At 43.2% G+C, this 26,912-nt stretch overlaps 1 protein-coding gene across 1 annotated transcript in view; it reads right to left on the bottom strand.

Annotated features, from left to right (window-relative positions):
• Positions 1-1,758: 1,758 nt before the first annotated feature.
• The window catches only part of LOC106488315 (uncharacterized), a 242,407-nt gene continuing 217,253 nt past the window's right edge, over positions 1,759-26,912 (bottom strand). The window contains exon 17 of the mRNA XM_067308033.1: positions 1,759-1,804. The gene's annotated coding sequence lies outside the window, so the exon portion shown is untranslated. The remainder of the gene's footprint in view (positions 1,805-26,912) is intronic.

The following is a 26,912-nucleotide window of genomic DNA, read 5'->3' as shown; positions in this document are numbered from 1 at the left end:
TATGATTTTCATGTCCCCCTCGGGCCTAAATTTCACCCAAGTAAATCCTCTCATTCAGCAGCCGGAGAAACGTGTCAAAAGCAGTGATCTTCAAGCGCCGAGAGTGCTCTGGGAGAGATCAGACTGTCCCAGCCCGAACTCTCCGAGTGCCAGGCGTCGTCTCCCCTCTCGCTTATCGTTGTTGACACCCTGCAAACCCCCTCCCTGCCCGCTCCGGTCTGAAAGCCTGGGAGGGCAAGAGAGAAAAAAAAGTCCCTTCCTCCTTCTAAATATTTCTGGGATTGATCGTTTCTGCTCTTGCGGGGGCAGTGGGATAACAAAGACACACGCATGAACTGATTCTGGGTAATGAGAAATTAAATCACCTGATAAACTGCTGCGTTCTTTCATCTCTCGGTACAGCTCTCCGCTGATATGATCAGCCAGTCAGACGAGCAAACTGGCTGAACGGCCCTGATTTCCGAGCGGGTCAGGTAGGTGTGCTGGTGTCACGCTCCATTCCAAGAAGGGAGCGCTTCCTCGGACTGCATCCCCTGCGCCGTGCAAGGGCGATCCCCCTCTCCCAAGCGTCTTGCAAACAGGAGCTAGCTTGTAACATCCCTGCCTGAGAAACATCCACTCTTAGCTCTGGTCCACAAACAGGCAGGTAAAGATTGTGGGTTGGGCAAATTACTTAAAATCTGAGGATGGGGGTTGGAATCAGAACTCAGGAATTCCTCGCATTAGGTCCCAGACGTATGTGATATTAATCTGGCTTGTAGAAAAGGTCAGACTTTTTCTCAGGCAGAGCTAGACACTCGGGCTCCTGAGAGTCAGGGGCATATCTTTGAAAAAATCTCCCCTCTAATGTTTTTTCATTCATACCATCACCTACACAGGGAATCTCCTGAAGGACAGGGGACCTTTTAGGATCAGGAGAGCAAGTCTTGACTCTTCAGTCTCTTTAGGGAGACTAGAGGACTCAAAAGACTGTGTTGAGCTTTCCTTATCTGTCCTGCCCCCAGTATAATTTCTTTCTCTCCAAAAAGAACTCCTTGTTTTTTGATATATTTAGGTATTTGCTCCTTTCATAAGATGACTGTGGCCATTACCTTTGCTTACTGCAGTGGCAGATGCTGCATCAAACTTCAAGGCAGGTTTGCCCACCTTTTCCTCAGGGGGCTGTTAAGCATATTGACATCATACTAATGAGGACCTTCTCCTTCATACTAGGATACCTAGGGAAGTGCAAAGACGATCCCTTTGAGCTGGGTCCTACGTGACCGGAATTGTAGTCCAAATAACCGAGTCAGAGTATGGGAAGGGGCAGCAAGCGGACTTGGCCTATGCAGTGCTGCACTTCTGCATCAGAATTGGCTTCCCGATGTCTGTGTCAGATGTGGGGTCAGCTGGGCAGGCCTGAAGGAGATGGTCCTCAAAAGCCTTTTCAGCCCTAGATAGGAAAGGCCATTTCTTACAGTAAAACAAGGGATGAATATCCATGGATATTCATGACAGTGATGTCTTTATTAAGGCATCAAATATCTGTCTCTTCTTTTTCATTCAGTTCTTTCTAAGCAAAGACCAGAGCTGTTTGTTTTAGGTACCTGTAGAATTCTGGGGTTAGAAATAATGACTTTGCTGAGGCACTTCTCAGCACTGATCCAGACATTTGAGTTCAACTTTCTCCTACAGATGGTGGAGACAAAGTTCTGGTTTGAGGCCTCCTCTTCTTACCACAACTTCGGTTGGCTTCTTCAGACTTTGTTGACAGAGGTGTTCTGTTTTGGTTTGGGTTTGAGTTTTCTTCAGAGTTCTCCAGTTCCTAAAAAAAGGGAAACAGCCAGTAGGTGACTGCAAGTTCAAAATCAAACTCAGAGCTGTTTGCTTGACAACACATTAGAGAGAAGATCAGTGCCTGGAACTTAAATAAGGAGTCACCCCAGCAGCTTTGTGGTGGTGGTGTTATCCCCAGAGAATGCAGTAAGGAACAAGGACAGAAATAAGAGCTCAAAGGAAACGTGTATGGAAACAGTTTCTATTTTGAACTTCAAGCCTTCCTCATAGGGGAAGAAGGTAAAGATAGACCGAAGACATCATGGAAGGGTCAGAGCACTCAAAACCACAGTGCGCTGTGCCTCCCCGCAGCCATGTCACGTGGCTTCATGGGTGGAATGATACAGCCATTTCCCGTTTGAAAAACCCATCAGACAAATGTTTTCATCCTACAGAAGAGCAAACAGAAATGTAAAAACGGTCTAAGCGGGCATGTTTACCGCTCGCTTACCTTCCCACGGTGAAGAAGCCGCAGGAGTTATTACAGAAACCTCACCTTTCAAAACATTCCCATGGCCATGAACATGTTACTGAAAAAATGTATATCCTGGGAGGGTTTTTCATTTGCTGGAAGATCAGCTCTGATCCAACCATTGCCTTTTGCTTTTTGAAGTTTCAGCAGCAAAACAGAAACATAGTGGTTTGCCAAGAGAGGTGGGCAGGAAACAGTTTTTCCCATCCACAAACAATTCTCAGTCTAGAGTTTTCCCATCCTGATTTAGAGTGAAAGGTAGAAATCTGAAAATTAGAAGAATCCAGACCATAGCTACCAGATCATTTTTCTGAACTTTCCTTTAAAATATTTTTGGTGTGTAAATTCAAAATATTTTCTTTTGATTTCAAAATGTTTACTTTGTTATTATAAATCACATTAAATTTGAAAGCAAAAATATTCCCCCAAAGTAATACATTCAGATCAACACCTGTGATTCCCATCAACTGGCATTTTTTCAATTTAAAATAATTGCCAAAAAATCCCAACCAGTGTCCCAGACCATATTTAGTGATTGCCTTACTTTAGCCTAGAGGTGGCAATAGCTTAGTAACTGCTGAGCTGCATATACAGAGTTTGTAACCCCTTAAGTAGTGCTTTGAGGCTTCCAGCAGCTAATATATGTCCACCACTATAACAAGGAATAAAATGAATATTGCCTCCTTCATCCCTTTACGTTTAGTATTACAAAAGCTCGTAGAATTGAATTTCCAAAGTGGTGGGTTTTTACCCCCGTCCACTGTTGGATGTTAAATTTGTTTATCTTTGCTCTTGGCACAAAAGTTTGTGAACATTTCTAAGAGAAACAATGAAAACTCACTCATGGTCTGCTAAATCAATACTCCCAGAGCCTCGTTCTCCATTCCCAGTGCACCTTGTATAACCATTCACCATCCTGTCTGAGCGGTGGAGTATCCCTTTTGCACTGGTGGAAATGACTAACGCAGCTGCAGAGCAATGGAGAAGTGAAGCTCTGCCTCCTTCCTCAGATACTGCTCCGACCACCAGCTCTAACTAGTGCATGGCTGAGGATGAACCTTCATCTCAAACCACTGAGAAGCAAAAAGGATCTAATGTCAAAGTGAATGGGGTAAAATGACAAGTGTAGCCTCTCCACAAAACAGGCATAAGTCACAATATTCCTGTACAGTTGCTCCCTTAAATGCAAGAGCAGAGACAGACTGGAGGAGATGTGATTGCCAATGGTATGTGTAGACACAGACTCAAATTTGATATTACTTAGTAAATGAAACGCCACTGTGTGATCTCCCTTCAGGTCTGCTTGCTGCTGCAGGCTTCTGTGGGCAAAAATAGTGAATTTTCCAAAGTCTGATTTATGATTTTTCTTTGCTAAAGTCTTAAAAACACATAAATTATTATAGCTATTCATATCACATCCTGGCATCATTGTTCTCCATTGCAGTAAGTGGAACTATCTTTTCTTAAAATGCTGGATCAAATCCATACTCTATTTATTACGTCTGAGGACTGCTCTTCTCTATTTTATAGTCTGTTGTTTACTAAATGTGCCAGGGGATAAAAAGTGCATGATCTGAAAAAGTGCAGAAGTGTTGTCATCATTAAAAAAAAAAAAAAGTGGCTCCCAAAGGCATTTGATTTTCAGACCTTTACAGGAAAGCAACACACAAGAGCAAAAATAAAAAGCTCTGGTGGATGCGTGTTTGGCTTTTCCCCTAAGCCAGAAAGGCCCCTGGCTCGAGAGGCACGGCAGAGATGGGAGGGGGCTGAGGGGAAAAGCCCCATATTTCGATGCTCTGTGCTTCCCTTGTGTGCCCTTTACCTATGGCTTGCACTAGCCCATTTCCAACTGCATCCTGGATCAGCTCTGCCTTTGCACTTTGTCCTTTACCCCCAAAGTCCCTGAGAGCCTGCGTGCTGGTTTCCCAAGCAATTACAAAACGTTGCCCTGAATTGGATAGGGTTGGTTTCCAAATCTTTAAAAATGTGAAAAAATAGCTTTCAGTTCAGACTTTGTCAGTGATTTTTTTATTATGTGGGCCTTATTACCTTCTTGAAAAAGAAAACCAAGCCCACTAATAGGTCAGATGGCTGGTCCTGGATGCTGGCAGTGTCACAGGGAGAGGAGGTGTGATAAATAGCTGTCAGGCCTGGCAGCCTCTGATGGGACCCTCAAAGTCACTGACACATATGAGCCAGCTCCATGGGAATGAGTGCACATACGGGTTTTTGGTATTTGTCCGCCTTTCAACCTCTGACGGACCACAGGTAAATCATGCCACATCTGCTGTGCACAGCTATCGCAAGCATTTTGTCCTGTGACTCAACACAGGACCACCAATACACACCCTTTCACACATGGTGAACACAAGAGGCTTCTGGGCCACATCCTTCTCCAACAAGTAAGAGACAGAAGTGTTAGGTGCACAGCAACCCTTCCCGAACCACCATCCCTCCCTGCAGGTACAGAGTTTTCCACTTTCCACAGGGGAGGTGAACACAGCCCTTTTGCTGTCAAGCATCGGGTAACACAGCTGCAGCCTGCCCCACCATCCTGACCACAGCTGTGTCCACCCGTGTTTCCCCTCCTGCGTGCACTGAGCTGTCAGGAATGCAACCCGCAGCAGAGAAAGCAGAGGAAAGCGTAAAGGGAACTCAATCACTCCCACAGTCTTTTGGCACTAAAATCAACTGATTGATCAGTACTAACATCGTTCTCTCCGGATAGAGGATACCAAAAGGCTCTGAAAGAGCTGAGCTGCTCCTCAGTGGTCTCAGTCCGGAAGGCACACTTTGTCCCATGTCCAGCACCCCCCCGGCCTAGGTGCTGCTGGGGAAGGGAGCAGGTGCTGGGGGAGCTACATGTAACTCTATACATCTCCCCAAGGTGCCTTCGTTGTGAGTGGAGGTTTTGTAGGCTCCCTGCAGAGTGGATGAACGCAAACAGGCCTCTCACCAGGACAATTTGGGGTAGATAACCGTAGCTCAAGGCAGATGATGTGACTCACACTCTTCTCTCCTCACTAGGGCCCTAGCTCAGCTGCCTCCGTGACATGGCAGGGATCCCTCCTCGCCTTGGCTTTTAGCATGCAATTAAAATGACTTAAGGGTCACTGCCTTAACGTGGTCAGTCAGAAAGCCCAGCTAGGGCTGTTTAGAGTTTTCTTTCTGACATCTGGAAGCAAGCAGCAGGTGAACTACTAAATGTTTGAGTTCGGTGTCTGTTGCTGAATATAAAGACTGAGATTTTAGAATCCATCTAAATAAGTGTTTGGTCCCTAATTCCCCTGAACAGCCATGCAAGGTAGCTGGTGTAACGCTCAGAGAGATCTTTAACAACGCCACATCAAAAGCTGTTAAATAGGAGCGATGACTCGTTTTTTTATGGATATGGTGTCCTCCAGTGGCTGCTCTCCCAGGCCAGCATGCTCCTCTTCCTCACCGTCAGATATTGACCCTAGCAACATTATCCAAACTCAGATTTTCTAGTAAGCTCTGTCTGTAACAGGACGTATTGCAGCTCCCATGTTTGGCCAAGGAAAGGTGGGTTCCTCGTTAAAGCAGAGGTGAGGCTCTGGAAGTCCTGGCACAGGCTGGTTCGGAGTCAGATCTAAAAGTGTCACCAAACCCTCCTGGAACAGACACAACAAACGGAGGCAGTGATGCCGGTGCACAAGCTATTTCATGGTTGTACTTCACCAACTGCGCTCTGTTTCTGACCATGGCAGTCATTAGTATGAACATCATGCACAGGTAGGAAGCCAGGGTTACGCGCTGGATATTCCCGCTGTGGAATATTACATTATACCATGCTATTATGAAGGTGTTCAAGCTAGTTCTGCCTCTTCAAATATGGGCAGATTTCTACTATGCTGAAGTACAGAAACCTCCTATATTCCACCACTGACTTGTGTGGCAATGTCCCTACGGTGGACAACAACATTAACGTGGCTTCTGCCCCCTGTCTGGTGAGATCATGAGAAGAAAGCTGTGCTGTGGTTCTCAAGCCCAGCTGGTGTCTTTTGCTGAGACGAAACAACAAAATATTTGTGTTTGGCTATTTCAGAGAAAAAGACCAACAGCAACAGAAAGCAGAGTGGTTTTGCGGCGTTATTTGTATAATGGCTTAACACTCAGTGTGGCATAAGCAGCAGTATACACTGTGTCAGCCTCACATCAAACAGATGGCAAGGGAGTTATGATATCTGAAAACCCAGAGCATCTTCCTCTCCTAGATGCAAGTTAATAATACAGGTGGTGCTGTATGAAGGGAAGAGACTTTGCCACAGCTTTGGGGCTCAACTAGTCCACAGGGTCCAATTCCCAGTTCGATTGCAGTCCTTTTCCTCCCTCTTACACACAGACATCTGGTGTTATTAAAAGCCAGTAAAAGAACTATTTTCAGAGCTAGCTCCCCAACACTGCGTGTGTAACCATATGTGGTAATACAGCATTACATTAAAAATAAAAAGCAGCCTGCTTATTGAAGATCAGCAACTTTCTTTTACTTTTTTATCAGCATCCTTTTTCTGTCCATGTGGTTATTGGTTCTTCAAGCTGCTATCATCTTTTGAAGCTATTTAGTTAGATGCAATGTCTGGATTTATTAAAAGGTCTTGACCATTCTACTCTTTAGATAGCCATGACCTTATGACTGGCTGTGGAAACCATCCCAAATCCAGCATCTTTAAAAAAAATTCTTCTTTTCCCTCCCTGTAGGACACAAGCTGGTTCTATTCCCATTGTGTCAATGTAGACAGCTTCTGTCCAATAGAGAATTGCTCCTATAGCAAAAATGTTTTGGCAGTATTTAGCTGATAAAATTAACCAAACACATCATTAATTATTGATTTGCCTGGGCCCTTCGTGGAAAAGGATGGAGTGGTGCAAACTGGAACTGTTTCTCAGTAGCTCTGATTGTGGCAAGACTAAGGACTCCAGACTGGAGATGCTGTAAGAGACATCCTCTCTAGGAATTTAATTCTGTGTTCAAATTAAGAAAAAGAGAGAAAAGAGCCTGGGTGAAAGGAGAGGAGAAATGGGACTGAAAAAACTGCTTCCAGTCCCGACACAGGAAGCTGTCTGCAACCTTTTCTGTGAGAAAAGCCATATCAGGTATGTCCTATAAAATGGCCCTGTCGCAATATAGACACTGTTAACTAAATATGAAAAGAGAAACTGGAAATAAAACCAGCTGGAAAAGAGGGGATCGCATGGCACTTCTCCACAGACCTACTGCTCTGAAGTGGGTGGATTTGAGTCTTGACTTACCCAGGGGAAACTGAGGATGGAGTTTGGTCTGCTCTCTTCAACAGTGATGGTAGCAAAGAAAAAATACTTAGCTTTTTTTTTTTGAAGAGCATATCGGATTTGTCTGTAATGATAAACACTGCCAATCCAGAATCTAAATTTCTAAGACATAGGGTACTAACCCTCAGGAATATTTCTGGGCTTTAACGTGCTGTGGGCAAGGTGTGCCATGTTCTTCTCTCGGCACAGGCAGAAGAGGTGAGTTAAAACATGCACCATAGAGGGAGAACAGCCTGCACCAGTTTTTTGCTGCCCAGTGGAAGAAAGTTGAACCTGCAGCTCAAAAACCCCGTAGCTGGGAAAAAGGGGATAAAGAAAAAAAAGAAAAGAAAAGAAAAAAAGACTTACTTCATTAAGAAGCCTCCTTTGCTGTGGGCAGGATGTATATAACAGGAAGGATGTGGAGAGTGAATAACTCATCTCAGGAATTCTCCTTCATTAAGGAAATGGAGGTATTGGAGTGTGGGTTGGCCTCGCATGCTATTCTCGTGAAAAGCAATTCAGCAATAAGGCAAAACACTGCTACTCTGCTGTTGCTAAAAGAGAAAACTTCCTTCTCTTCCTCTCGCTGCCCAGCTCACCTGCTTGTTTCTCTCACCCTGCACCTGTCAATGGGGCTCTCAATCCACCAGCCCTCAGCAGGAAAAATAATACTTATTTCATTCATGGTTTGCTCCCTTCGTCACAGACACAGAAACATACAGTGTCTTCACTGCATGGCCAGTTGGGCAATAGTTAAATACAGCTAGTGAATGGGGAAGGGAAGAACAAAGCCAGCCTACATATTAACCTTCTCAGCAGCTTTGAGGCTTCTCAGCAGCGTGGGTGAAATTGGATTTTGCCACCCCAACAATAAAGGGTCCCTGGCCAGGCTGGAGATAGGATGTCCCTGATGTAGGGAGGCTGAGATGGGAGCAGAGAGCAATGAAGAGCTACGTTTCCTGCTCCTGTTGCTACTAGGGAGATGTGAGAGTGTAGGGGAAAAAAACACATATATTTCACTGCTGAGAGCAGCCAGCTTGGGCAAATTATTTCTATCAAACCCAGTCAAATTTCTCTAATTGGAGTGGAGCTCTCCAAATTTTTAGATAAGTTTACATAAGAAAATATATCTTCCCTGACATCACAAGGATTGATAGCCATATAATCTGTAGTGTCAGTGTAAAATTAATGTGTCATGAGGAAAAGAAGACCCTTATGAAAAACAGACTGTAAATTTCTGCAGATGGGAATCATCTATATCTACGCATTTATACAGCTCCTAGCACAGTGCTGTCCTAGAACAAGACTCCTAGACACTACTGGAATACAAATGACACTAGCCAGGGATATGCAGACATTTCCATTTGTTTCATTTCATTTACAAATTGTTTTGTAAGTGGAGAGAAGGACAACATCACCCCACAAAAAGGACGGTGGAATCTGTTGTAGGCAGAAGGCAGAATAAATGTAGCCAATCAAAACTTAATTTGGATATGTAGGCTAAAAAGCATTCAAGAAATTCTTTAGTGACCTAAGTTTCATTATACATCACCAGGAAAGACCTAACTTTAGGCTTGACCTCCACAGTGTCGTATAAATAGAGAAGGAAACCTGAGAGGCATTAAGAGGTAGCCTTCCTCAGGGGGGAAAAAAAAGGTCCCTTCATTAATGACTCCCATTATAGCTATTCATTGTATCCTCTTTTCCTTAACAAAGTCTCACATTGTCAGCTAGCCCTCTTAAACGTTCATCCTGTGCCCATTATCAAAATATCATTTTCAGCTTTGCTGAACACATGTAGGAAATGTAGTAGTGTAAAAAGGAAGAGGAGGAGGGAAGATAGCATAAGAAAAAGAAAGAGAAAGATAATAAACTTAGACTGTATTTGTGATATTACCCTCCCTAGAGCTATCTTCTGAGAAAAGGATATTTTTAATCTGTGTTATGTCCTAAATTTTAAATTCACAAGTTGTCACTGATCAGATTAATAACTAAACATCTGAAAACTGACACTGGAAGATTGCCTTCTCCACCACTTTACTTTTAATAAAGATGAATTTAATGAGAACGGAGGGAGATCCCTGTGGTTAATTTTGAACTTGTTTTTAAGGACTATCTAATAAATTTTATCCATCCAAATGGAAAATCATTTGAGATTTGCTCAAAGTAAAACTTGTGACATTTCAGAAGCATGAAACAAATCCATTGAGGAAATGTCCAGCCAACACATCAACTTTTTTCTTTCCCATTGATGTTCTCTATCTCTTTTCACATTTTCTGATTCTTAATTTAAAGTTAACTCTGGCCCTGACCCAGATTTTATTCAAGACCATGACAAAACTGCTACTGACTTCAATAACAATAGGATCAACCTCTCAGTGCAAGATTAAGACCTTAGACCTTAAGACCTTAATTGCTAAACATCTAGTGAATAGAAAGGTCTTGTTCTCCCTGAACGTGGCACATCTCACCAATAACTTCCAAGTTCTTTGTTTGGAAGCTGCTAATGCTACTGATTGACACAGGGGCCTGCCCACCATCAACTGGAGAGAGAGAGATTAACTCACCTGACATCCAGCACCAATACTCATCTGGAGGCAAAAAGCTTGATCATTAACCCACAGCCAGATGTTATTCATCCTGCACTACCAATATAAGCTAGAAGAACCATGGTCTCATGGACCTTCTTAGGTAGAAGGCCATCCACAGCTCTACCTGGCCAAGGAAATGGGAATGAAGCAACCTGGTCCTCCATGGGAGTGAGCTAGGCAGTTATGGCAGTGACTTGAATCAGTCTGTATCCAAGATCAAATCTCAGGCTGCCTACTCAGGGGGATAAATTCTTCTGTGGTGTTGAGAAGTGTATCTTTAAATGATTTGACTTCAGGAAGCAAGCAGTCTTGGGAAGGGCTGTAAAGAACAAGTTCTATTATCCACTTGCATTTGGACTGACCTAGAATGGATCTGGATCTCTTTTAGGCCTCCAGTGCCATGGAGAGACCCTTGGACACCTTCCCCTGCACTGCAGTTGTCATCATTTGCATAGTTGTCACCTCTTGCACCCCTAAGTCTGAATCCAATGAATCACTGTCTCTGAAAGTTTTCCTTGGATTAGATTAGGTAGTATTTTAAATGTCACTGAGGCATCACAATATTTGATTTCCATCCATACATCCTAAGAATCCTTTTCTGTTTCACTTTTTCATAAGATATTGAAGACATGGAACCATTAATGCAAAATTGATGAGTCTCTCACCAACAGTTCTGCCTGAGACACACAGCTTTCCCTATTCCTGTCTTGGTCAACTGCTGCCTTAGGAACTTTCAGATGCGCAGGCAGACAGATATACCGTGTGCACAATAGTGAGGCCAGCCATGGAGGATGGAGCTCTGCCAGCTGATGGAGCTCTGCCAGGGATGACACCAGGCAGCATGTACACAGGAAGGACACATCTGCATTGATAACACGCTGGGGTCTAACAACTATGTGACTTTCCTTTTCTTTGTCACTAGCATTCACACTCTCATGGCATTATGGACCCAACGCAGTGTTTTAAAGGCAGACAATTAACAGGGTACAGCCTTGAGAAGTTTCCAACCATAGGGATTGGTTGTACCTCACAGTTTGACCCAAACAGGGTGGTGTGCAGCTGCCTTTCCCCAGGAACTGAGCAGGGCACAGACTATGACTCATGGGATCAGGGTTCATTCCTTAGCTGCCCCCTCCCTTTGGAGGAACTGCTTCATTTCAGCCCTTGGCCAGCATCTGAGAGTTTCTCCTTCTGCTCATCCATGCCAGCATGGCAGTGTGGTATCTATAAAACAGCGCAACCTTACTGCAGCCTAAACTTCTTCTTTAAATTGCAGACTGAGCAACAGCTGTTCAGTTGAAATCCTTGATATGTTTGCAAAATAAAGTATATATATATATTCCCTTCCTCTCTTCCAAAAAGGAGAGTCAAAGTTAAAATTTTTCTTTCCCATTGAAATTCACTTGGTGCTTAAGAAACTTTGGGGGGATTCTCAGGCTTGAGTGGTATCCTGTTTAGTTTTATTATTTTTCTATTAAAAATACTTGAAAGTAATTTTTTTTCTATAAATTATGCTAAAATCTGAGGAGAAGGAGTTAAGTGTCTCTACCTGCCTGCAAGCGGGGAGTGATAGCTGTTACCTGGGCATGCTCTCATTGTACAACTAAGGCGCTGATAGATGTGAGTCACCGTGTATGACGGAGCTTCTTGGGCGCTGGTAGCACTAACCTATTTCCCAGGTTGCCAGTCGCTTTGCTTGCAAAGCCTGCTTTAGCGAGCATTGCCCTTCCCCCCCACCTGACTGGCTTTTCTGCACATCTCTCCTGTGACCCAATTTATTGCACTACTGACACACAGTCTGCCTGCTCACGCATGGTACGTGCAGCATGTTCCTGGGCATACCAGACCAATTGTGCTGACTTTACTGGCAACCTGCCCTTTCCTTAGGAGAGGGCCTCATGGAAAGGCTGGTGGCCAGGAGCTGGCTGCTGCTGCTTGTGCTCCCTGAAGCTCATGAGCCTCTGAGGAACCGCAAGTGGCACATGATTAAACTTGGCTTTGTCCTTTCGCTTGGTTCTGCAGGCCAGGTGTCTGCCTGCCCCATCTTGCTCAGGAACAGTACAAGTGGGTGCTGCTGAACGAGCTGTCATCACACTTCCCAGCAGCATTCCCACAGGAGAGCGGGGCCATACAGCAAGGATGTGTGAAGAAGGGCAACAGAAAAAGGCCAGCTTTGCGGTAAAAAGGAGACCTGCCCAAACTCATCACTCCTGAGCTTTCCATGGTGCCTGACCTCGCAGAAAGTCTGCGAGTGCTAGTGCTCAGTTTGCCAGTTCCCTTGTTTTCACTAACTCCTGCTGGTTTCTGATTGAACTCACTTGTGGCTTTGCACCACTTCTGGTCGTTTTGAGTCACGGCCTTGTTAACAAAGGCCTACATGTGAGAGTCAAGCCCTGATGGGAAGCGCAGTGGATGTACCGTACACAGCACCAGAACTAGTGAAAATCTAGTGGCTATGCTCACTGTGAGGTTTGAATTTTTTCCATGGTGTTTGTTTAGTTTACTGATTTATTCCTTGGCCTTCCCCTCTGCCCCCAGGCTCTTTGCTCATTGGGGCTTAGTTCTAACCCTCGCTGGCTTACAGTGGGCAGAGCTGGGAGAGTGCAATCTGAGGTCCCTTCTCACCCCACTTAATACAAAGTCAGTCACCTTTACTTAATGGAGGGCAGCTCTTCACCTCCATCAACATCTCTCTAAAAAAAATTTTTTTTAATGAAAGTACCCCAGTTGCCAGACCTGTAAACTTAAACAATATTTAACCAAAAAAACCTACAGTCTCCATTCCAGGCCTCTTCACTTGTAATTGCTGTTGATGTATTAAGACTGTGAACAGTTGCCTCAGCTTTTCAAGACTTGGCTGTTAAAAGCATACCATATCCTCATCTGATATAAATCTATGTTATTCCACTGCTCTCTATGTTGATTTATATCAGTGGACCAGCTATTATACCAACATCAATAGCAATCTGCATCTCTATTGGCAGTGATTAAGGGTGGAAAAAATAGCTTGGAGAAAGGGAGAAAGAATATAATACTCAAATGCTGACTAAAAACCTGAAAAGTAGGACCCTGATCAATGCTGTTAGGGGTCTTCTGGGAATAAGCTGCACTTATGATTTTATTTAGTCTAAATGGACTAAAAGTCAGGCCACAGCTATCACCAAGTCTCCACCTCGGGATTCCACACAATTAGTGGCTCAGATAAACTGGGTGCAAAATTTTACTCAGCAACATCTATGGTGGTAATATTAAGCTATAAGGAGACCTAAGTGGATGCAGAATGGGTACTATTAGTGCTTTGGTGGTGCTCGATTTGCAACAGAGCTCAAGACTTAGATTTTTACTTCATGGCACCTTAACTATGGACCAGAATTTTTGGTGAGGTTACACTGCTGGTAACTCCCAAATTGATGGCAAATGGTATGTTTCCCAGAACTCAGCTTCCGATATCCTGAGTTCTTCCAAAAAAATCCATGTACGGCACTTCTCAAACATGCTTCCAAACAGCTTAACCCCTCCCAAAACCAAAACCAAGCCAAAATAACAAGGAATGCAGCATGTGTTTTTCTTAAGAGCCAGGTAAGATTTGTCTATGAGAGAAGCAATCCAGGGACAAGCCCAGGGAGTCTCCATGCTGAGAGGCTTGTTTTGTTTTTGCTTTACAATTTCACAGCTTTCAGTCCTTTCAGCTTCTCCCATTCCTCTTTAAAAGGCTGAAATCTCTGTGCAGCCACAAATATCACAGCCTTCTTGTCAACGTCCAAACGGCTCAGAGCTGCAATTTATTTAAAGCTAGCCTGAAGTGAACCAGTTAGTAAGAGCTGGTTTCCTATCACACCTCATTCCACCTTCTGCCTTTGAAGCCCACTTAACAGAGCCCTCGTATTCCTCAGGGACTTCAGTGGATTAAGGCAGGCCCCTTGACAATGCACTGACTGTTCTAGGGCCGTTGCCTTTTCTGTTTATCAACTAAAATGAGAGAGAGAGAGAGAAAAAAAAGACAAAGAAAGAAGGAAAGAGATAGGGAAGAAAGAGTGAGAGACTGAAGAAAAAAAAAGGAAAGTGAGATTTTTAATACAATAAATCCCTGTTGTTCAGGACTTTTGCTAACATTAGTGAACTGTAGGAACAAACACTTGTACCCTTAATAATGTAGAAGAGAAATCATTACTCTGAATCTTCCCCTCTTATATCAGATGAGTTGCATTTGTTCCACAAATTCTCCTTTTTTATGGAGACACAGGTGTAAAAGCTTGGTGGGGCGTTCAGTTCCCTATATCTGCGTAGCCTGGAAGATTGCAACTCTTGTTTAGAGGAGATGATAAAAGTATTTGATCCTTACTTCTCTACTTTTCCAACCCTTTTGCTGCTGGTATCATGCCTCAGGCATCATCTACCCACAAAATCTTCAGCTTTATCTTACTAGAGAACTGATAAAAAAATTTGGATAACACCCTGAAGAGATCCTATAGCAAAGGCTGAATGAGATCTATTTGAACTGATTATAATGCTGTCATCTTGGGGAGGTTTGCTGTTGGATGTTGAGCAACGTCTGTTTATCAGTGCTCTGTCCCACAGAGGATCTAAACGGTGTGATCACCAAAGCACAGGAATGCTGAACAAATGTTATGTACTTTCATGCCAAAGGTGTAGAAGATGCCCTCCAAACAACTTCCTTCTTGAAAAAGAAGGATACTCTGGGAAGAGACCCGTAGAGTACATAGGCTAATGAAAATCCCAGCTGCAATGCTCTGAGCAACCCAAGGCAACAGTAAAATATGCAAAAGCAGTGGGTGGTGGGACCCCTCAACACCAGGCTTGAGAATGAGGAATCTCACTCTATCCTTCAAACCACCAACATCTGGAATACATATGAGCCAAGCAGGCAAAGAAGGTCTAATAAAATCTTTAGAGGCAGCTCAAAAGTTTAGGGAGCCCAGGTGTCATTTCTATGGAAAAATTCTGCAGAAGATTAGATATCTGCCACTGCAGCCCGCAAACCTTCCCCCCCTCCCTCATATGCTACAGGTTTAGACTAGTGTCTACAGGACTTTGTCTTCATCCCTCTTCAGTCATATGCAGAGAAAGAAAAATAACAGAACCATACAGCAAGCTATACGGCTGCTGCAGAGGACAAGTGAGCCTTCAGCCTGTGGTGTGTGTTGAGCAGTGGACAGGACAACACTGAGGGCAGGTAACACCATGCACAATTCATCGCCTGCAATTTCTTTGTATCTTGATAAGACCATCTGCTCCTGGGGTGAGTACAACAGCCCTTGATTGCTATATTAGTAATTAACAATACACACTGGATGAGAGGTCACACTTCTCCAACTGCATGAGATCTACTACCATCTGCTTGCGTAGCAGACTCCCATCAGTCTGAATTCGCTTCTAAAGCAATACGGAGTTACGTCTGCTCTCCGTTGCTACATTCTTGTTCTGAATTTCAGGAATAGCTATATAGCATGACCTTAGTGGTACAAGAAGCCACATTCAAGGGACTGAAGAGCTGAGACATCAGAGTGACATCCTGTATAGTCAGCAGGTGCCACAAAAGGACCAGGATTTGAAATGTTTTTGTATATTTGGGTGCTTTGTTTTGCATTGGCCTAATTATGGGAAAAGATGGGATCAGTTTTGCTTCCTAGCAAACCCCTAGGTGGAAAATTCATTTCCTGTTGAACAGTCCCTTGACCTTGCAAAAGACAGCAAAGCCTCCTCCTCTGAGCCCCTCTGCGCTCATCTGTGGTGTGAGGGGCAGGGGCAGGACAGGATCTTTGCAAATTGTGGTCATCGAAAACCACAGTCCACAAAGCAACCTTGTCAGGTGGGAGCGGGTGGGTAGGTTTATGCTGGGACTTGTTTCCCCTTTTAGTTTTACTGGTTTCCTTCAGTAATCATTAGGGCTTAACTAAGCTTTTCTGGATTCCCCTTGTGCTTCTGAGGTTCTTTTGTCCCCACAGTGGAAGCAGCACTGTAAGGATCCCTCAAAGCAAATCAATTTATATCCTTGAAATACTTGGTCTGGGCTTAAAGTTCGACTCAGTGTGGCCAATTGCTCCATGCAATTAGGGAAAAAGGACAGAGGACAAAGCTGCTGTCTTCTGATGCTGAAATCTCTTTGTATTGGGTCACTCTCTTGCTTTAAATCAAGAGAGACTCACACTGAAGCGGTATTACAATATCAGCACTTACTTGTCACACATCCCACACTGGCCCAGAGGGAGAGCACAAGCAAGCACCTGCTATACAGACATTGAGCAATGGAGGAAACCCAAAGACACTCCAAGGGATTTAACTTCATGGCTTTTGTACAAAGGACTATCCTGCACCTGGCAAAAAAAAAATCTCCCCAGATGCAGAGCCTTGACTACAGAGGAATAAATCAGTATCTGATCTGCAGGCCAGTGGTCTGCTGCATTCCATTGTCATCACCAAATCTGTGACTGCCCATTAGGTCCAACAGTTTTTCTCCCAATACCCACAGTCACCACACACAGCCCCAGAGGAGATCTTCCCACTGCTGCCTAGAGCACCACTTCATTTGCTCCTATAGAAAAGTCACTCTTGCTGCAAATCCAACTCATTTATCTTCTAAATTAGGCTGAACATTACTTACAGAGCTCCCTGCAGTGAAGAAAGCACTGACAGTGTCAGCCTCTGATGCTATGCAATGTTCAAGGCTTCAGGAGTTGCTACCAATCATCAGTATCAGGCAAGCATAATCCTGCTCTGAGCTCTGCTGCGGCGTACTTAGCGTTTCCTGGGTGCACGTGAGCAGCACAGATGTCTGGCATCAAAATCTGCTTCAGAGCATCCACAGAATGCATTGAAAAGAAAATGAACTGTGTTCATCTGGATCTGAGTTCCTCCTCCCGGACCAATATTTTTAACAAGGCCTTGAGTAGCTATGTGAGATGTGACACTGAGGGATGAAAGGTTTATTAACTGCTAGGCAATAGGCTGGATTTGGAGCTCCCTGGAGCAAACAGAGAGTTAGGCCATGAGTACCAGGGTGTCCCACATCTTCAGCAACTGCAAGCACTTCAGCTCCTCCTAGCTCACTCGTTTTGGGCTTTCTATCTGCTTAAGCATGGGGGTAGCAGCTCAGTGTGGCACATCTACTTGTGGAAAGAAGACATTTTGAAACCTAGAATCCCTTTCCTCTGAATTTAGTCACTGGGATTGCAATATACTGGCTGTTTCACAGGCTTCCCCCTCAATGATGGCTGAGTCATAGGACCGCTGTGGCCCCATTTCTCCACCAGAAAAAGGAGGCGGTAGCTCTTCCTCTCTCCTGCACAGTCTCTGCACTGTAGCCCAGGAAAACCTCTTACTGCTCATACAGCATCAAGTGCGCTCTGGCCCGAGCTCAGCCATGGAGGAGAGAGACAGGCTGTCTAAAGCAAGAGCTCCCTAAGCGTTGTACACCAGAGATGTGTCGGCCACATCACGATGACATGCAGCCCAAGGCAGAGTCAGGAGTGACTGTCCCTGCCTCCAGATCAGCTGCTCTTCTCTGCCACAGCCGCCACTACTGATTAACACCTAGCAAAAATGTTTGGGAACTGCAGCATAAATTTCTGATCTTGAACTCAAATAGCTAACCTTGACAAACTTAGGAGCATTGGGGTCCAATTCTAAAGCTAAACTGCCTAACACAGTCAAATTTGGGGCACAGTTAAGCAAATATGACTCTAGGGTCCATAATCAATGAAGACACACTCATTTCCAACGAGAAGTGTACAGGCACCCAGCTGGCAGCTTGAAGGCAATTTAAGCTATTCAGCTTTGCTAAAAACAAATACAAAGCAGTTATTGCGGTTCCGCTGACACATGGTGACTTGCTAAATCACAGTAGTTCAGCCAGGTTTAACTGCATGGCCGTACTCTTTTGTGCTTGGCAATCTGCAAACTATTCCAAGAAGGCAGAGTGGCAGAAAATAATGCATTCCTTGATTGTGCAGTGCTTTGGAAATACATATTGCTGCCCCTAAATATGTCCTCAGAGCCCACCTCGAACTGGCCTTGGCAGGACCAAGGAGCACATGCAATGGAAAGTTCATTTTCACCTGTTTCATCTTAGCAGGTGGCATCTCTTTGTAAAAGAAAAGTGAAGACACAGAGTGGGGATAAAAGCTTCAGCAAAACCGACTAACTACATACATAAAATTGCTGGAGAAGTAGCTATTACAGATATGAGTAAATTCTTGGGAGATTTTGCTGAAAAAATGCTTACTTTTTCCCCACCATCAGACTGTTCATATAAACCTTATAGGCAATAGAGGAAAAGGATACAGTGTCTATAACCAGTTCAGGCTGTTTCTCCCTCTGGGAGATTTCGAGTGATTTGATTCAGCTTTCTAACATTGTTCAAGGTAGACTTCATCTCCCCTAGCACTCATCAAAGCTGCTAATAGGTACTTCAGAACTCATAAAGAGATGACCAAATCTTGGGCATTGGGGACTCCGGCTCATTTATCTTCCGCAGGCAGAATCAGATCTGATTTTTTACACTGCCTGCTCAGATGCTAATGCAGTGCGTGGTCTCCGCCACTTCATGGAAGCTTCCCTTACAATAACAGTCTGCTGCGAAAACACAAGGAAGGCAACACAGGCTTCATATGGCTTCTGCATTTAACTACATACAGATGGAGAGATGGGGGGAAAAAAAGAAGAAAAATAAAAAAGTTTTATTTAGAAGTCAGCTCCTGGGGACAGGGGTGGGGAGAGAGGTTGTGTTTGGATATATACCAAAACCAACACTAACTTTTTCGCAGAAAAACTTCTAATTTGTATAAATAGACATAGCAAAGCCCATGAAACCCAGATTTCACATACCCAAGGAAGATTTGTTGAGGTCTCAGGTTCTCAGTTAACATGGGGCAGGTGTATCAATGCCCCTTTCAATACAATTAGAGTACTTATCTGGATCTGATACCCTGAGTTATAGCAAATCTTTCCTCATTTTACAATGAGAATCTAATGAATATGCTGCTCCTCACATCATGTAACAATTAGATTCAGGTCTAGATATACAAGAGAAGTTGTGCTAGTGGAGTGACTTTTATGTAGTACTTGAAATATCTGCACATATTAAGGACAATTTCACAGCTAACTAGCAAGAAGCGACACTTAACAGTCCTTTTTGTAAAAATGACTGTTTTGATATAAAAATGCTTCCCATTAAAGTCAAAGACATGAAAACCTACACTGCAGGGATTATGAGTGAGACTGACTATTTTTTATTTGCTTAAGCTCAGTTTCACTTGATGTGCAGAACTTTTCAAACTGATGTTACTGCTGACTGTACTGTAAACTAGGTTTGACGGCGGTTCTGTAGTCTAAAAAATAACCTCTACACATTGTTTATTTATATGGAGTGTAACCTCAGACCTTTTCAACCTGACACCCCAAGCTACAGGTACCCTGTTGTTACTATACTTGAGAGATTCTAATTCTAAGAGCAGTGGCAAAGATTGACAGTAGTGTCTGTAGGTGACTGGAGGTACCGGGATTCCTTGCTCCCTGAGTCTTCATCCACAGTCCACAGTCTGGGACTATGGATAAACTGGGAATAAAAATGCAAGACTCAGTACAGCAGATTCCCTGATGCTAGTACAGTAATTCAAAGGCGATGCTGTTTATTCCTTCTCTTCAGGACCCTTGGGGATCAGATCAAGTCCTATATGGTATTAGGGGTTAGATATGAAAAAGAGATATTTGTACCTATTTTTAGAAGGCCAAAGGGACATTTAACTCCATCCAAACCAAACTGATTCATAATTAGAAAACCATCTCTACCATCTCCTAACAGTGGAAATCCAAAAATCAGCCACCGTGGCTTCATCTTTCATCAAAAGAGAAAGACAGCCTCATTCGGAGGATAGTTCACCCTAAGCTTGGTGTCTGAGATGGGTGTGTGAGTCATCCTCAAGGGAGATGTGATAGGTGTCTCCTTCCGTTGACTGGAGGCACAGCCCCGACAACTAGCATGGACAGCTAACACTAGCAGAGATGGATTCCACCCTCCCCGTCAGGTCTTCAGTTCATTGTTTTTATTATGACTTGAACTGACATATTTCATTACATATGATCACCCTCTGCCCCACTGTACATTCATCTCACGTGTCAGCTTTGCTTTTCCGATCAGCTGCTTGATTAGCCTTTGTTAACAGAAACACCCGAACGATGTACATGTTGCTATGCGCCTTTTTCTCGTGTACAGGAGGACACCATTGCAAAGAGACTGCAGGGCGGGGGGTCCCAGATAAAAATAGTCAGAGACGTAGCAAGGCCTAAGGACATCAGAAAACTCGGGTTCTGCTCCCCGATCGGCTGCTGACCTGGGGCGAGGCCTCGGGTGAGCCACTTCGCACTCACGCTGGGTGCCTGCAAATTCTCTCCACTTTTTCCATGTGGAGTTAAGCAGCTCATCAGCCATCGCCTCTCACTGCGTGTTTATGCCTACTATAGGGATTGTCATCTTGTCTGAGGCCTTCAGGTCTTTCATGGGGAAAATCATCCTCAGTTTCCCATTGGTGACAAAAATAATGGTATAAGGGGACATTTGGCTGGAGGAGTGACAAAATTGGGGAAATATTATGCTCTATTCCCTAACATTGGGAAAGACTACAGATGCAACACAGACGGGCTCTTGCAATGGCGAGCTATGCAAGGGCAGCCAGCAGAATCCATTTACAAACAGTAGGTCATCCTCAGCAAATATGATTAACTCCTTGGAGCGGAGGTGACGATGAGAGCTGACAAGGCTGAAGTAGCAGACATAATTGACTTGGACTTCCACAAGGCTTCTTTTTTTTTTTTTCATACAATACTGCATAAAAGACTTAGGGTTAATAAGTCTGGCATTGATAGTGAAATTCTCAATTGGCTACAAAAAAAAAATGACTCGGTAACCGAGGTTAGACAAGTTGGAAAGCGGTGATAAATGGATACAGATGGGGTGACGGTGAGAGGTGAGAAGTGGAGTGCCGCAGGGAGCAGGGGGGCTTGTTCATGCATCAGTGACCCACCGCAGGGTGGGCGGGGGCACGTGAACTGAAGTGTGCATGTTGTCGGAGGACACGCAACTGTGAGTGAGGAAGAAGGAGACCACATTGGAGGGGACGGCGCTAAAAATGCATAGGTGAACTGACAGGCATCCCTGCGCAATGCAAATTGTAGAAAATCCAAGAATGGCTCAAAATATCAAGAGGTGGGAAAAGGACAGGAGGAATTGTTTACTTTCTGCAGAATGGTGATTAAGGATAGGATGTAATGTGAAAGCAGAAAAATCCCCCACAGGTACAGGGAAATACAGATTCTTGGGGGTAGGAAGAAGCTGTGATTATGACAGTATTATACAGGGGGTTGGGAAAATTTTTGCATTATTCTGGACTGTAGTACTGCAGTCTAATAGTGGCAAACCCAATTTCTTTCAAAATTTATCCCTTTTACTCTATGAACAACTTAGCCACAAATAGTCTAATGTGTCAATTAACTGATCAGCATTTTAATCTGCCTACCTATTACATAGCCTTCACCAGTTCTGTAGCTGAGAACCTTACAGTTTTAAATGATTTTATCCTGTATTCAACCCTTTCGCATTAAGGAAGCATTATCTCCATTTTACAAAGATCAACAAGCGTAAAGATATCAAATCTAGTTATCAGCTGTCATGATTCTATCAGAAATCATGCGGTACCTGGAGATTTTCTTTTTTTCTGACAATCAAGGACATTTCATGATAATCAAATATTTTTTATTATTTAAGTCCATATGTAAACTTCACAATCCAGACCTTTGAAGAACCTTTCAAAACAGCCAAGTGAACATAGTTAGCATATGGTCTTTGCAATACTTTGTTTTACTGTGCAAACAAAAGGTTGCTTATGTGAATGTTTGCAGAAAGCAAGTATCACTGAAGCAAACACGTGGCCTCTCTTAGATAAATGCTTTTTGCAATATTTGGCCAGCTGTAGTGATTTTTCAACCAGCAGTTGGAAAAGTGACCTCTGATTTGACCTTAAGAGACAGGTTCTCAAACCACAGGCTGCAGCAAACTCGGCTTCTCAGCACATTAAGATGAGCTGACACACACTGAAGTTACAGACTTTACAGTAAGGAACCTCCTCCTAGGCACTGCGAACAATAGCAGAATCTGAGACTTTTAAAAACGCAGACATTTAATCCTGGTTTCAGTCAACAGCAAGCCTCACGTTAACTTCAACAGGGGCAAAAGCAAAGCATATTTGGGCATTGTCAGTTATTTGTACTGGTGGAGGAGATTTTCCAAAACACCGAGAGCTGTCCTGGTTCTCCCACCCACTGTGTCAATGGTAAAACTCCCACCAACTCCAGCAGGGTAGAGTTGGGCTGGAGCCGAACACTCCTGAAATATCACCTAAAGGTTTATAGCATGCAGCACATCTGAAATCCAATGAGTTCCCTAACCCAAGAGCTTAGCATCTAACTGAAGATAAAAGCAACAAATGGAATATTGTTCCTATTAAAGCCAAAAGTGGAATAGATTGAGAGTGACAGTAGTAAGGACCACATTAGCATGCATACAGCTATGAGCACACGGTACTGGTGCAAACCTCTGCCTAGCTGTAAATCACTAGCAGCATTAAAAATACCCAGCTCTAAACAAACACTTAAAACACTAAAAATTCTCAAGTTCAGCAAAGCACTCGAAGCCCGTATTGACCATTTAGCGTGCCCGGGAAGGGAACACAAGCACAAGCTTTGGCGGTTTGCTGGGCTGGCGTCTCAGTGCCGAAGCACGATGCCTTCTGCGCCACTCCTTGCTGTGAGCTAAGATGAGATCAGGTGGGTAAAAGAAATAATCACACTGCATTCCTCGGTCTTGTTTTCCTTAAAAGCAGAAGCCATTTCACCTATGTCATGTCTAACTCGTAATTACTCTCTGTCTGTTTCAGAGCTGTGCATTTAAGTTCTCTTTTCTGCTCTTTTTACAACAGCCTCCTTCTGCTTGTGATCATTGTTATTTAAGGAGAAAGGAAGAGGATTTTTTTTTTCTTCTTTAGCTGCACATTTAGAGATAGAAGATATTTCTTCCTTTTTTTTTTAAATGCTTTCCATGTTAAAAGCCCCCCCGAACTCTTATTTTACGGACACACATAAAGCATAATTTTCTTTGTGTAACTTGACACATCCCAGCGGCAGCATAGCACTGGATTATTTGACGAGACAGTGTTGTGGATCACATGCATGATGGGCCCTGAGAAAATTACACCCTCCCAGGCTTCAGTGAGAATCTCTTTGATGACGAAAGGGTTGTTATTATTACGAGTATTATGCAGACACTCAGGTACTAATTTCAGGGGAGGTTCCTTTATCATTTCTTGACTGTTTGGGCAGTATATATGCAAAGGTAACTTTCAGTCCAAGGAGCAAAGACTGAATTTAGCAAATCATTTGAAGTACTTGCTTAACTTTAACCATAAGGAGCAAGGATTATTTTAATGGGAACCTTCATGTACTTATTGCTAAGGATGGGCTTTTTCAGTTTTAATAACTGCATTTAACCAAGTTTAAAAAATATAGAGATATATATTCATAGGTCTACTGAAATCATACTCTTTCTCTTCCCCTGTCAGAGCAGTAGCCTTCATTAACTCAGCACTCTGGAGCCTGACTAACTAGGGGGGGATATTTGCAGTAACTAGTATAGCAAGTTGAATTATTTGTTGTAAACTTTTTCTTATGGAAGAATGCTTTTTTTTTCCCTACTCACAGATTTTGCATGAACATATCATGATCAAATTTTGTAAATGATGTCTTCATTCTTGAGTATTTCTCCAGCAAGGAAATGGTGCAAACAAACTATGCGCTGTTGGTTGTGACATGATCACAGCAGGACGCTGCTCAAGAGCTCTCCACTGAACTGTGTGACTCGTCACTAAAGTTATATGATCTCTCTATTTGTCAGACTGGCTGAACAAAACATGAAACAAAGACTATTTTAATGGCAAGAATTCCTCTGATTTGCCATTCCAAAGGAACTATTTTTCCTCCAGATTTCCCAGCTCACTCAAAATGTTCTTGCTTATCACTGATATTTTGCCTGTTTCTGCCTGTAATGGTGTAGTATTCCTTCAGTCTTAGCAGCCCATTCCTAGCAAAAACTTTCTAGGACTCACTATCAGGCTTAATAAGGCTCCCAATGGGAAGAAATTGAGATCAACAAGGGATGTCTCTGTGCTTATTATCATGTTGAACATAAATGGTGTCATTCCTCAAAATTCATTAGTTTAACAACATTCCCAAAGTATACTTGACAAGTTGTAAATGTACCCTTTCCATTAAATTACTTAAAAGTTATAGATTTTCTTTTCTTTGTGTATATTTTACTGAAATCTCACTCGAGTTACCCATTGCCCTGAAAGTTTATTCTTTATTGGAATTAACACAAGAAGCACTGGGAGTATTTTTAGCAATAGACTTTTGATTAACAGAGGATATTTTGAATGCTGTTAACAGCAGATTTTTAAGTGCAGGATCTTTTCTTGTAGAGGGTCCTACTCTTAAATTGCTAGCATCAGCAATCCCTGTAGGAGACCATAATACAGCAGAACAGAGGGGATATTTAAGCCAGCTCTAGTGGCATATCCCAGAGCACAAGGTCTGGATGAAAGAAGGCCAGATTAAGGGAAATTAGAGGCACAGTGACCAGGAGCCAGTCTGTTCAGTCACTGGTAGAAGGATGTGCACCTGAAAGACACTCAGGGACAATGTAAAAATAGGTAAAAAAATAGGTACTGCTGAAAGCTGCTCTTTACCTGCAGATTCCAGCTGCCCATCATCAGCCTTCTCATGCTAACATCAGTGAACAAAGTCTAGAGCTTGTTTTAGTCATATATTGCAGAAATCAGGGCAGATGTCTAGCCATGCTCCTTCTGAAATTAGGAACAAGTCCCCTCAGCACCAGGGCACCGCCAACAGGCAACTTGAGAATAGGAGAGACTCTCTTCTTCTCTCAGTCCTGTTACATTCAGGATGAAGAGGGAAAAATTCTCCCAGAGGAAGATCCTGCATGTTGCAAATATGGATTTACTGTTGGTCTTGGAGAAGCTAAAAGACCTTAGTACTGGATGGTGCTTACTCCTGCCTTTAAGAAAAAAAGAGTCAAGGTATTGTGTCCATCCATAAGCCTTCCTGGAAAGATGAATTATGACAGAGAAGACATAGAGTGTAAATTAGTTTCCAGCTGTATCTTGAGTAAAGGTGTCTCTTAGGAAAGGCATTGCCTGTCCAAGAAAGTCAGTGGTGTCTGCTAAGCTCACTGAAGCTTGACACCTGCAAGAAACATCGCAAAGAAGATAACAGCGAACTTTTGGCAAACAAGGATTTCCGTGAGCCAGCCTGCCTGTTATTTGTAATTCATAGGCTTGGCAGAGTGACCTAGGATTTTTTCAATGGCTTTCTTTCAGTCCCCAAAATAGACCTCATATTTCAAAAGAGCCATTTTTCTGATCTATTTTTAACTTTGATATTATGGTCAGTAAGGGAAATTTCCAAAGATATTTCAGTGGTTGAGATATGCCTTGAGTCTGAAAGATCTAGAAATACTTAGTATATTCTCTCCTGTCATTCTGGGAGAATCATTTCTTTCTGGTTATCTGCACAATACTGCAAAACAGCACAGATGTTCCATAACAGTAACGCTCAGTGAACTCGCACAGTCTCTCTCCTAGTCACCTTTCTATTCAAAAGCTGAGTATTTGTCTTCCTCTCCAGTGCTCTGCCTATGCAACCAATTAATCCTGACCATACAAAATGGTGCCTGATAGAGCAATATAAAATAAACAATTTGCTATGTGAAATTGAATTGTGTTCCAGCAACAGCAGAAACACAGGCAATCTGGAGACAGCTTAGGTGAAGAGGGGGCTCATTTGTCATTAAATCTCTGCATGCTAACCTGCTGGTACCCCTGAACCAAAGAGATTGGAAGATTATAAGAAATGATGGGGAAATGAAGATGGATATGCATGCTCATTTGCTTTGACAGTATGTGGATGTGCAATAGAGAAAAAGACTAAACCAACAGGTGGGGTCAGGCTAAATCATGCTTCATTTGGATGCTAAAAGAATGAACTTTTCCCACCATAGTTGATAGGCGAATGTGAACTATGTAAAATGTTACTTGCTTTCTTCACTCTCCTAGTATAAAAACCTGTGTCCTGAAGCTCTGGAGTTGTATTCCTATACTGCTGATTCTGGAATCCCTTTGGGCCCACACAACATCAGAAGGTGGCTTATGAGGTCACAACAAAAATAAAATGACTTTAAAAACAATCTACACTCAAAGAGAAAATAGGAAGACATAAAAGTCACAAGGATTTCCAGGCTTAAGTTTTATTTGGCTGTAAAGAAAAACACTTGGAGCAAGACTGCATGAGAAGTCTGTGGATTTCTTTCAAAACCACTTAGGTCCTCATCAGCTTCCAGAAGGATAAGAATCATTTTTGAGAGAGATCAATCTTTGTACCTCATGGTGAGGAGACAAGACGAACCTGAGCTTTCACCCAAAGGCCCCAGTTTTTTGAGAATTTCAGAGGGATGGAGCATGGGAAGAACTTTATATGCATAACCTTCTACTGAGAGGTCCTCTGGTGGCATTTTGCAAGCCAACATGTGCCAAGTGGATCAGATCATGGAAATGAATTAAAAGACCTGGCTAGCACCTCCTGTGAGACTGGAATTGGCCCGC

Source organism: Apteryx mantelli, chromosome 18 (assembly GCF_036417845.1).
Source record: "Apteryx mantelli isolate bAptMan1 chromosome 18, bAptMan1.hap1, whole genome shotgun sequence".
Lineage (NCBI taxonomy): Eukaryota > Metazoa > Chordata > Aves > Apterygiformes > Apterygidae > Apteryx > Apteryx mantelli.
Note: the sequence above shows the minus strand (reverse complement) of the source record. Positions and strands in the feature narration are given on the sequence as shown.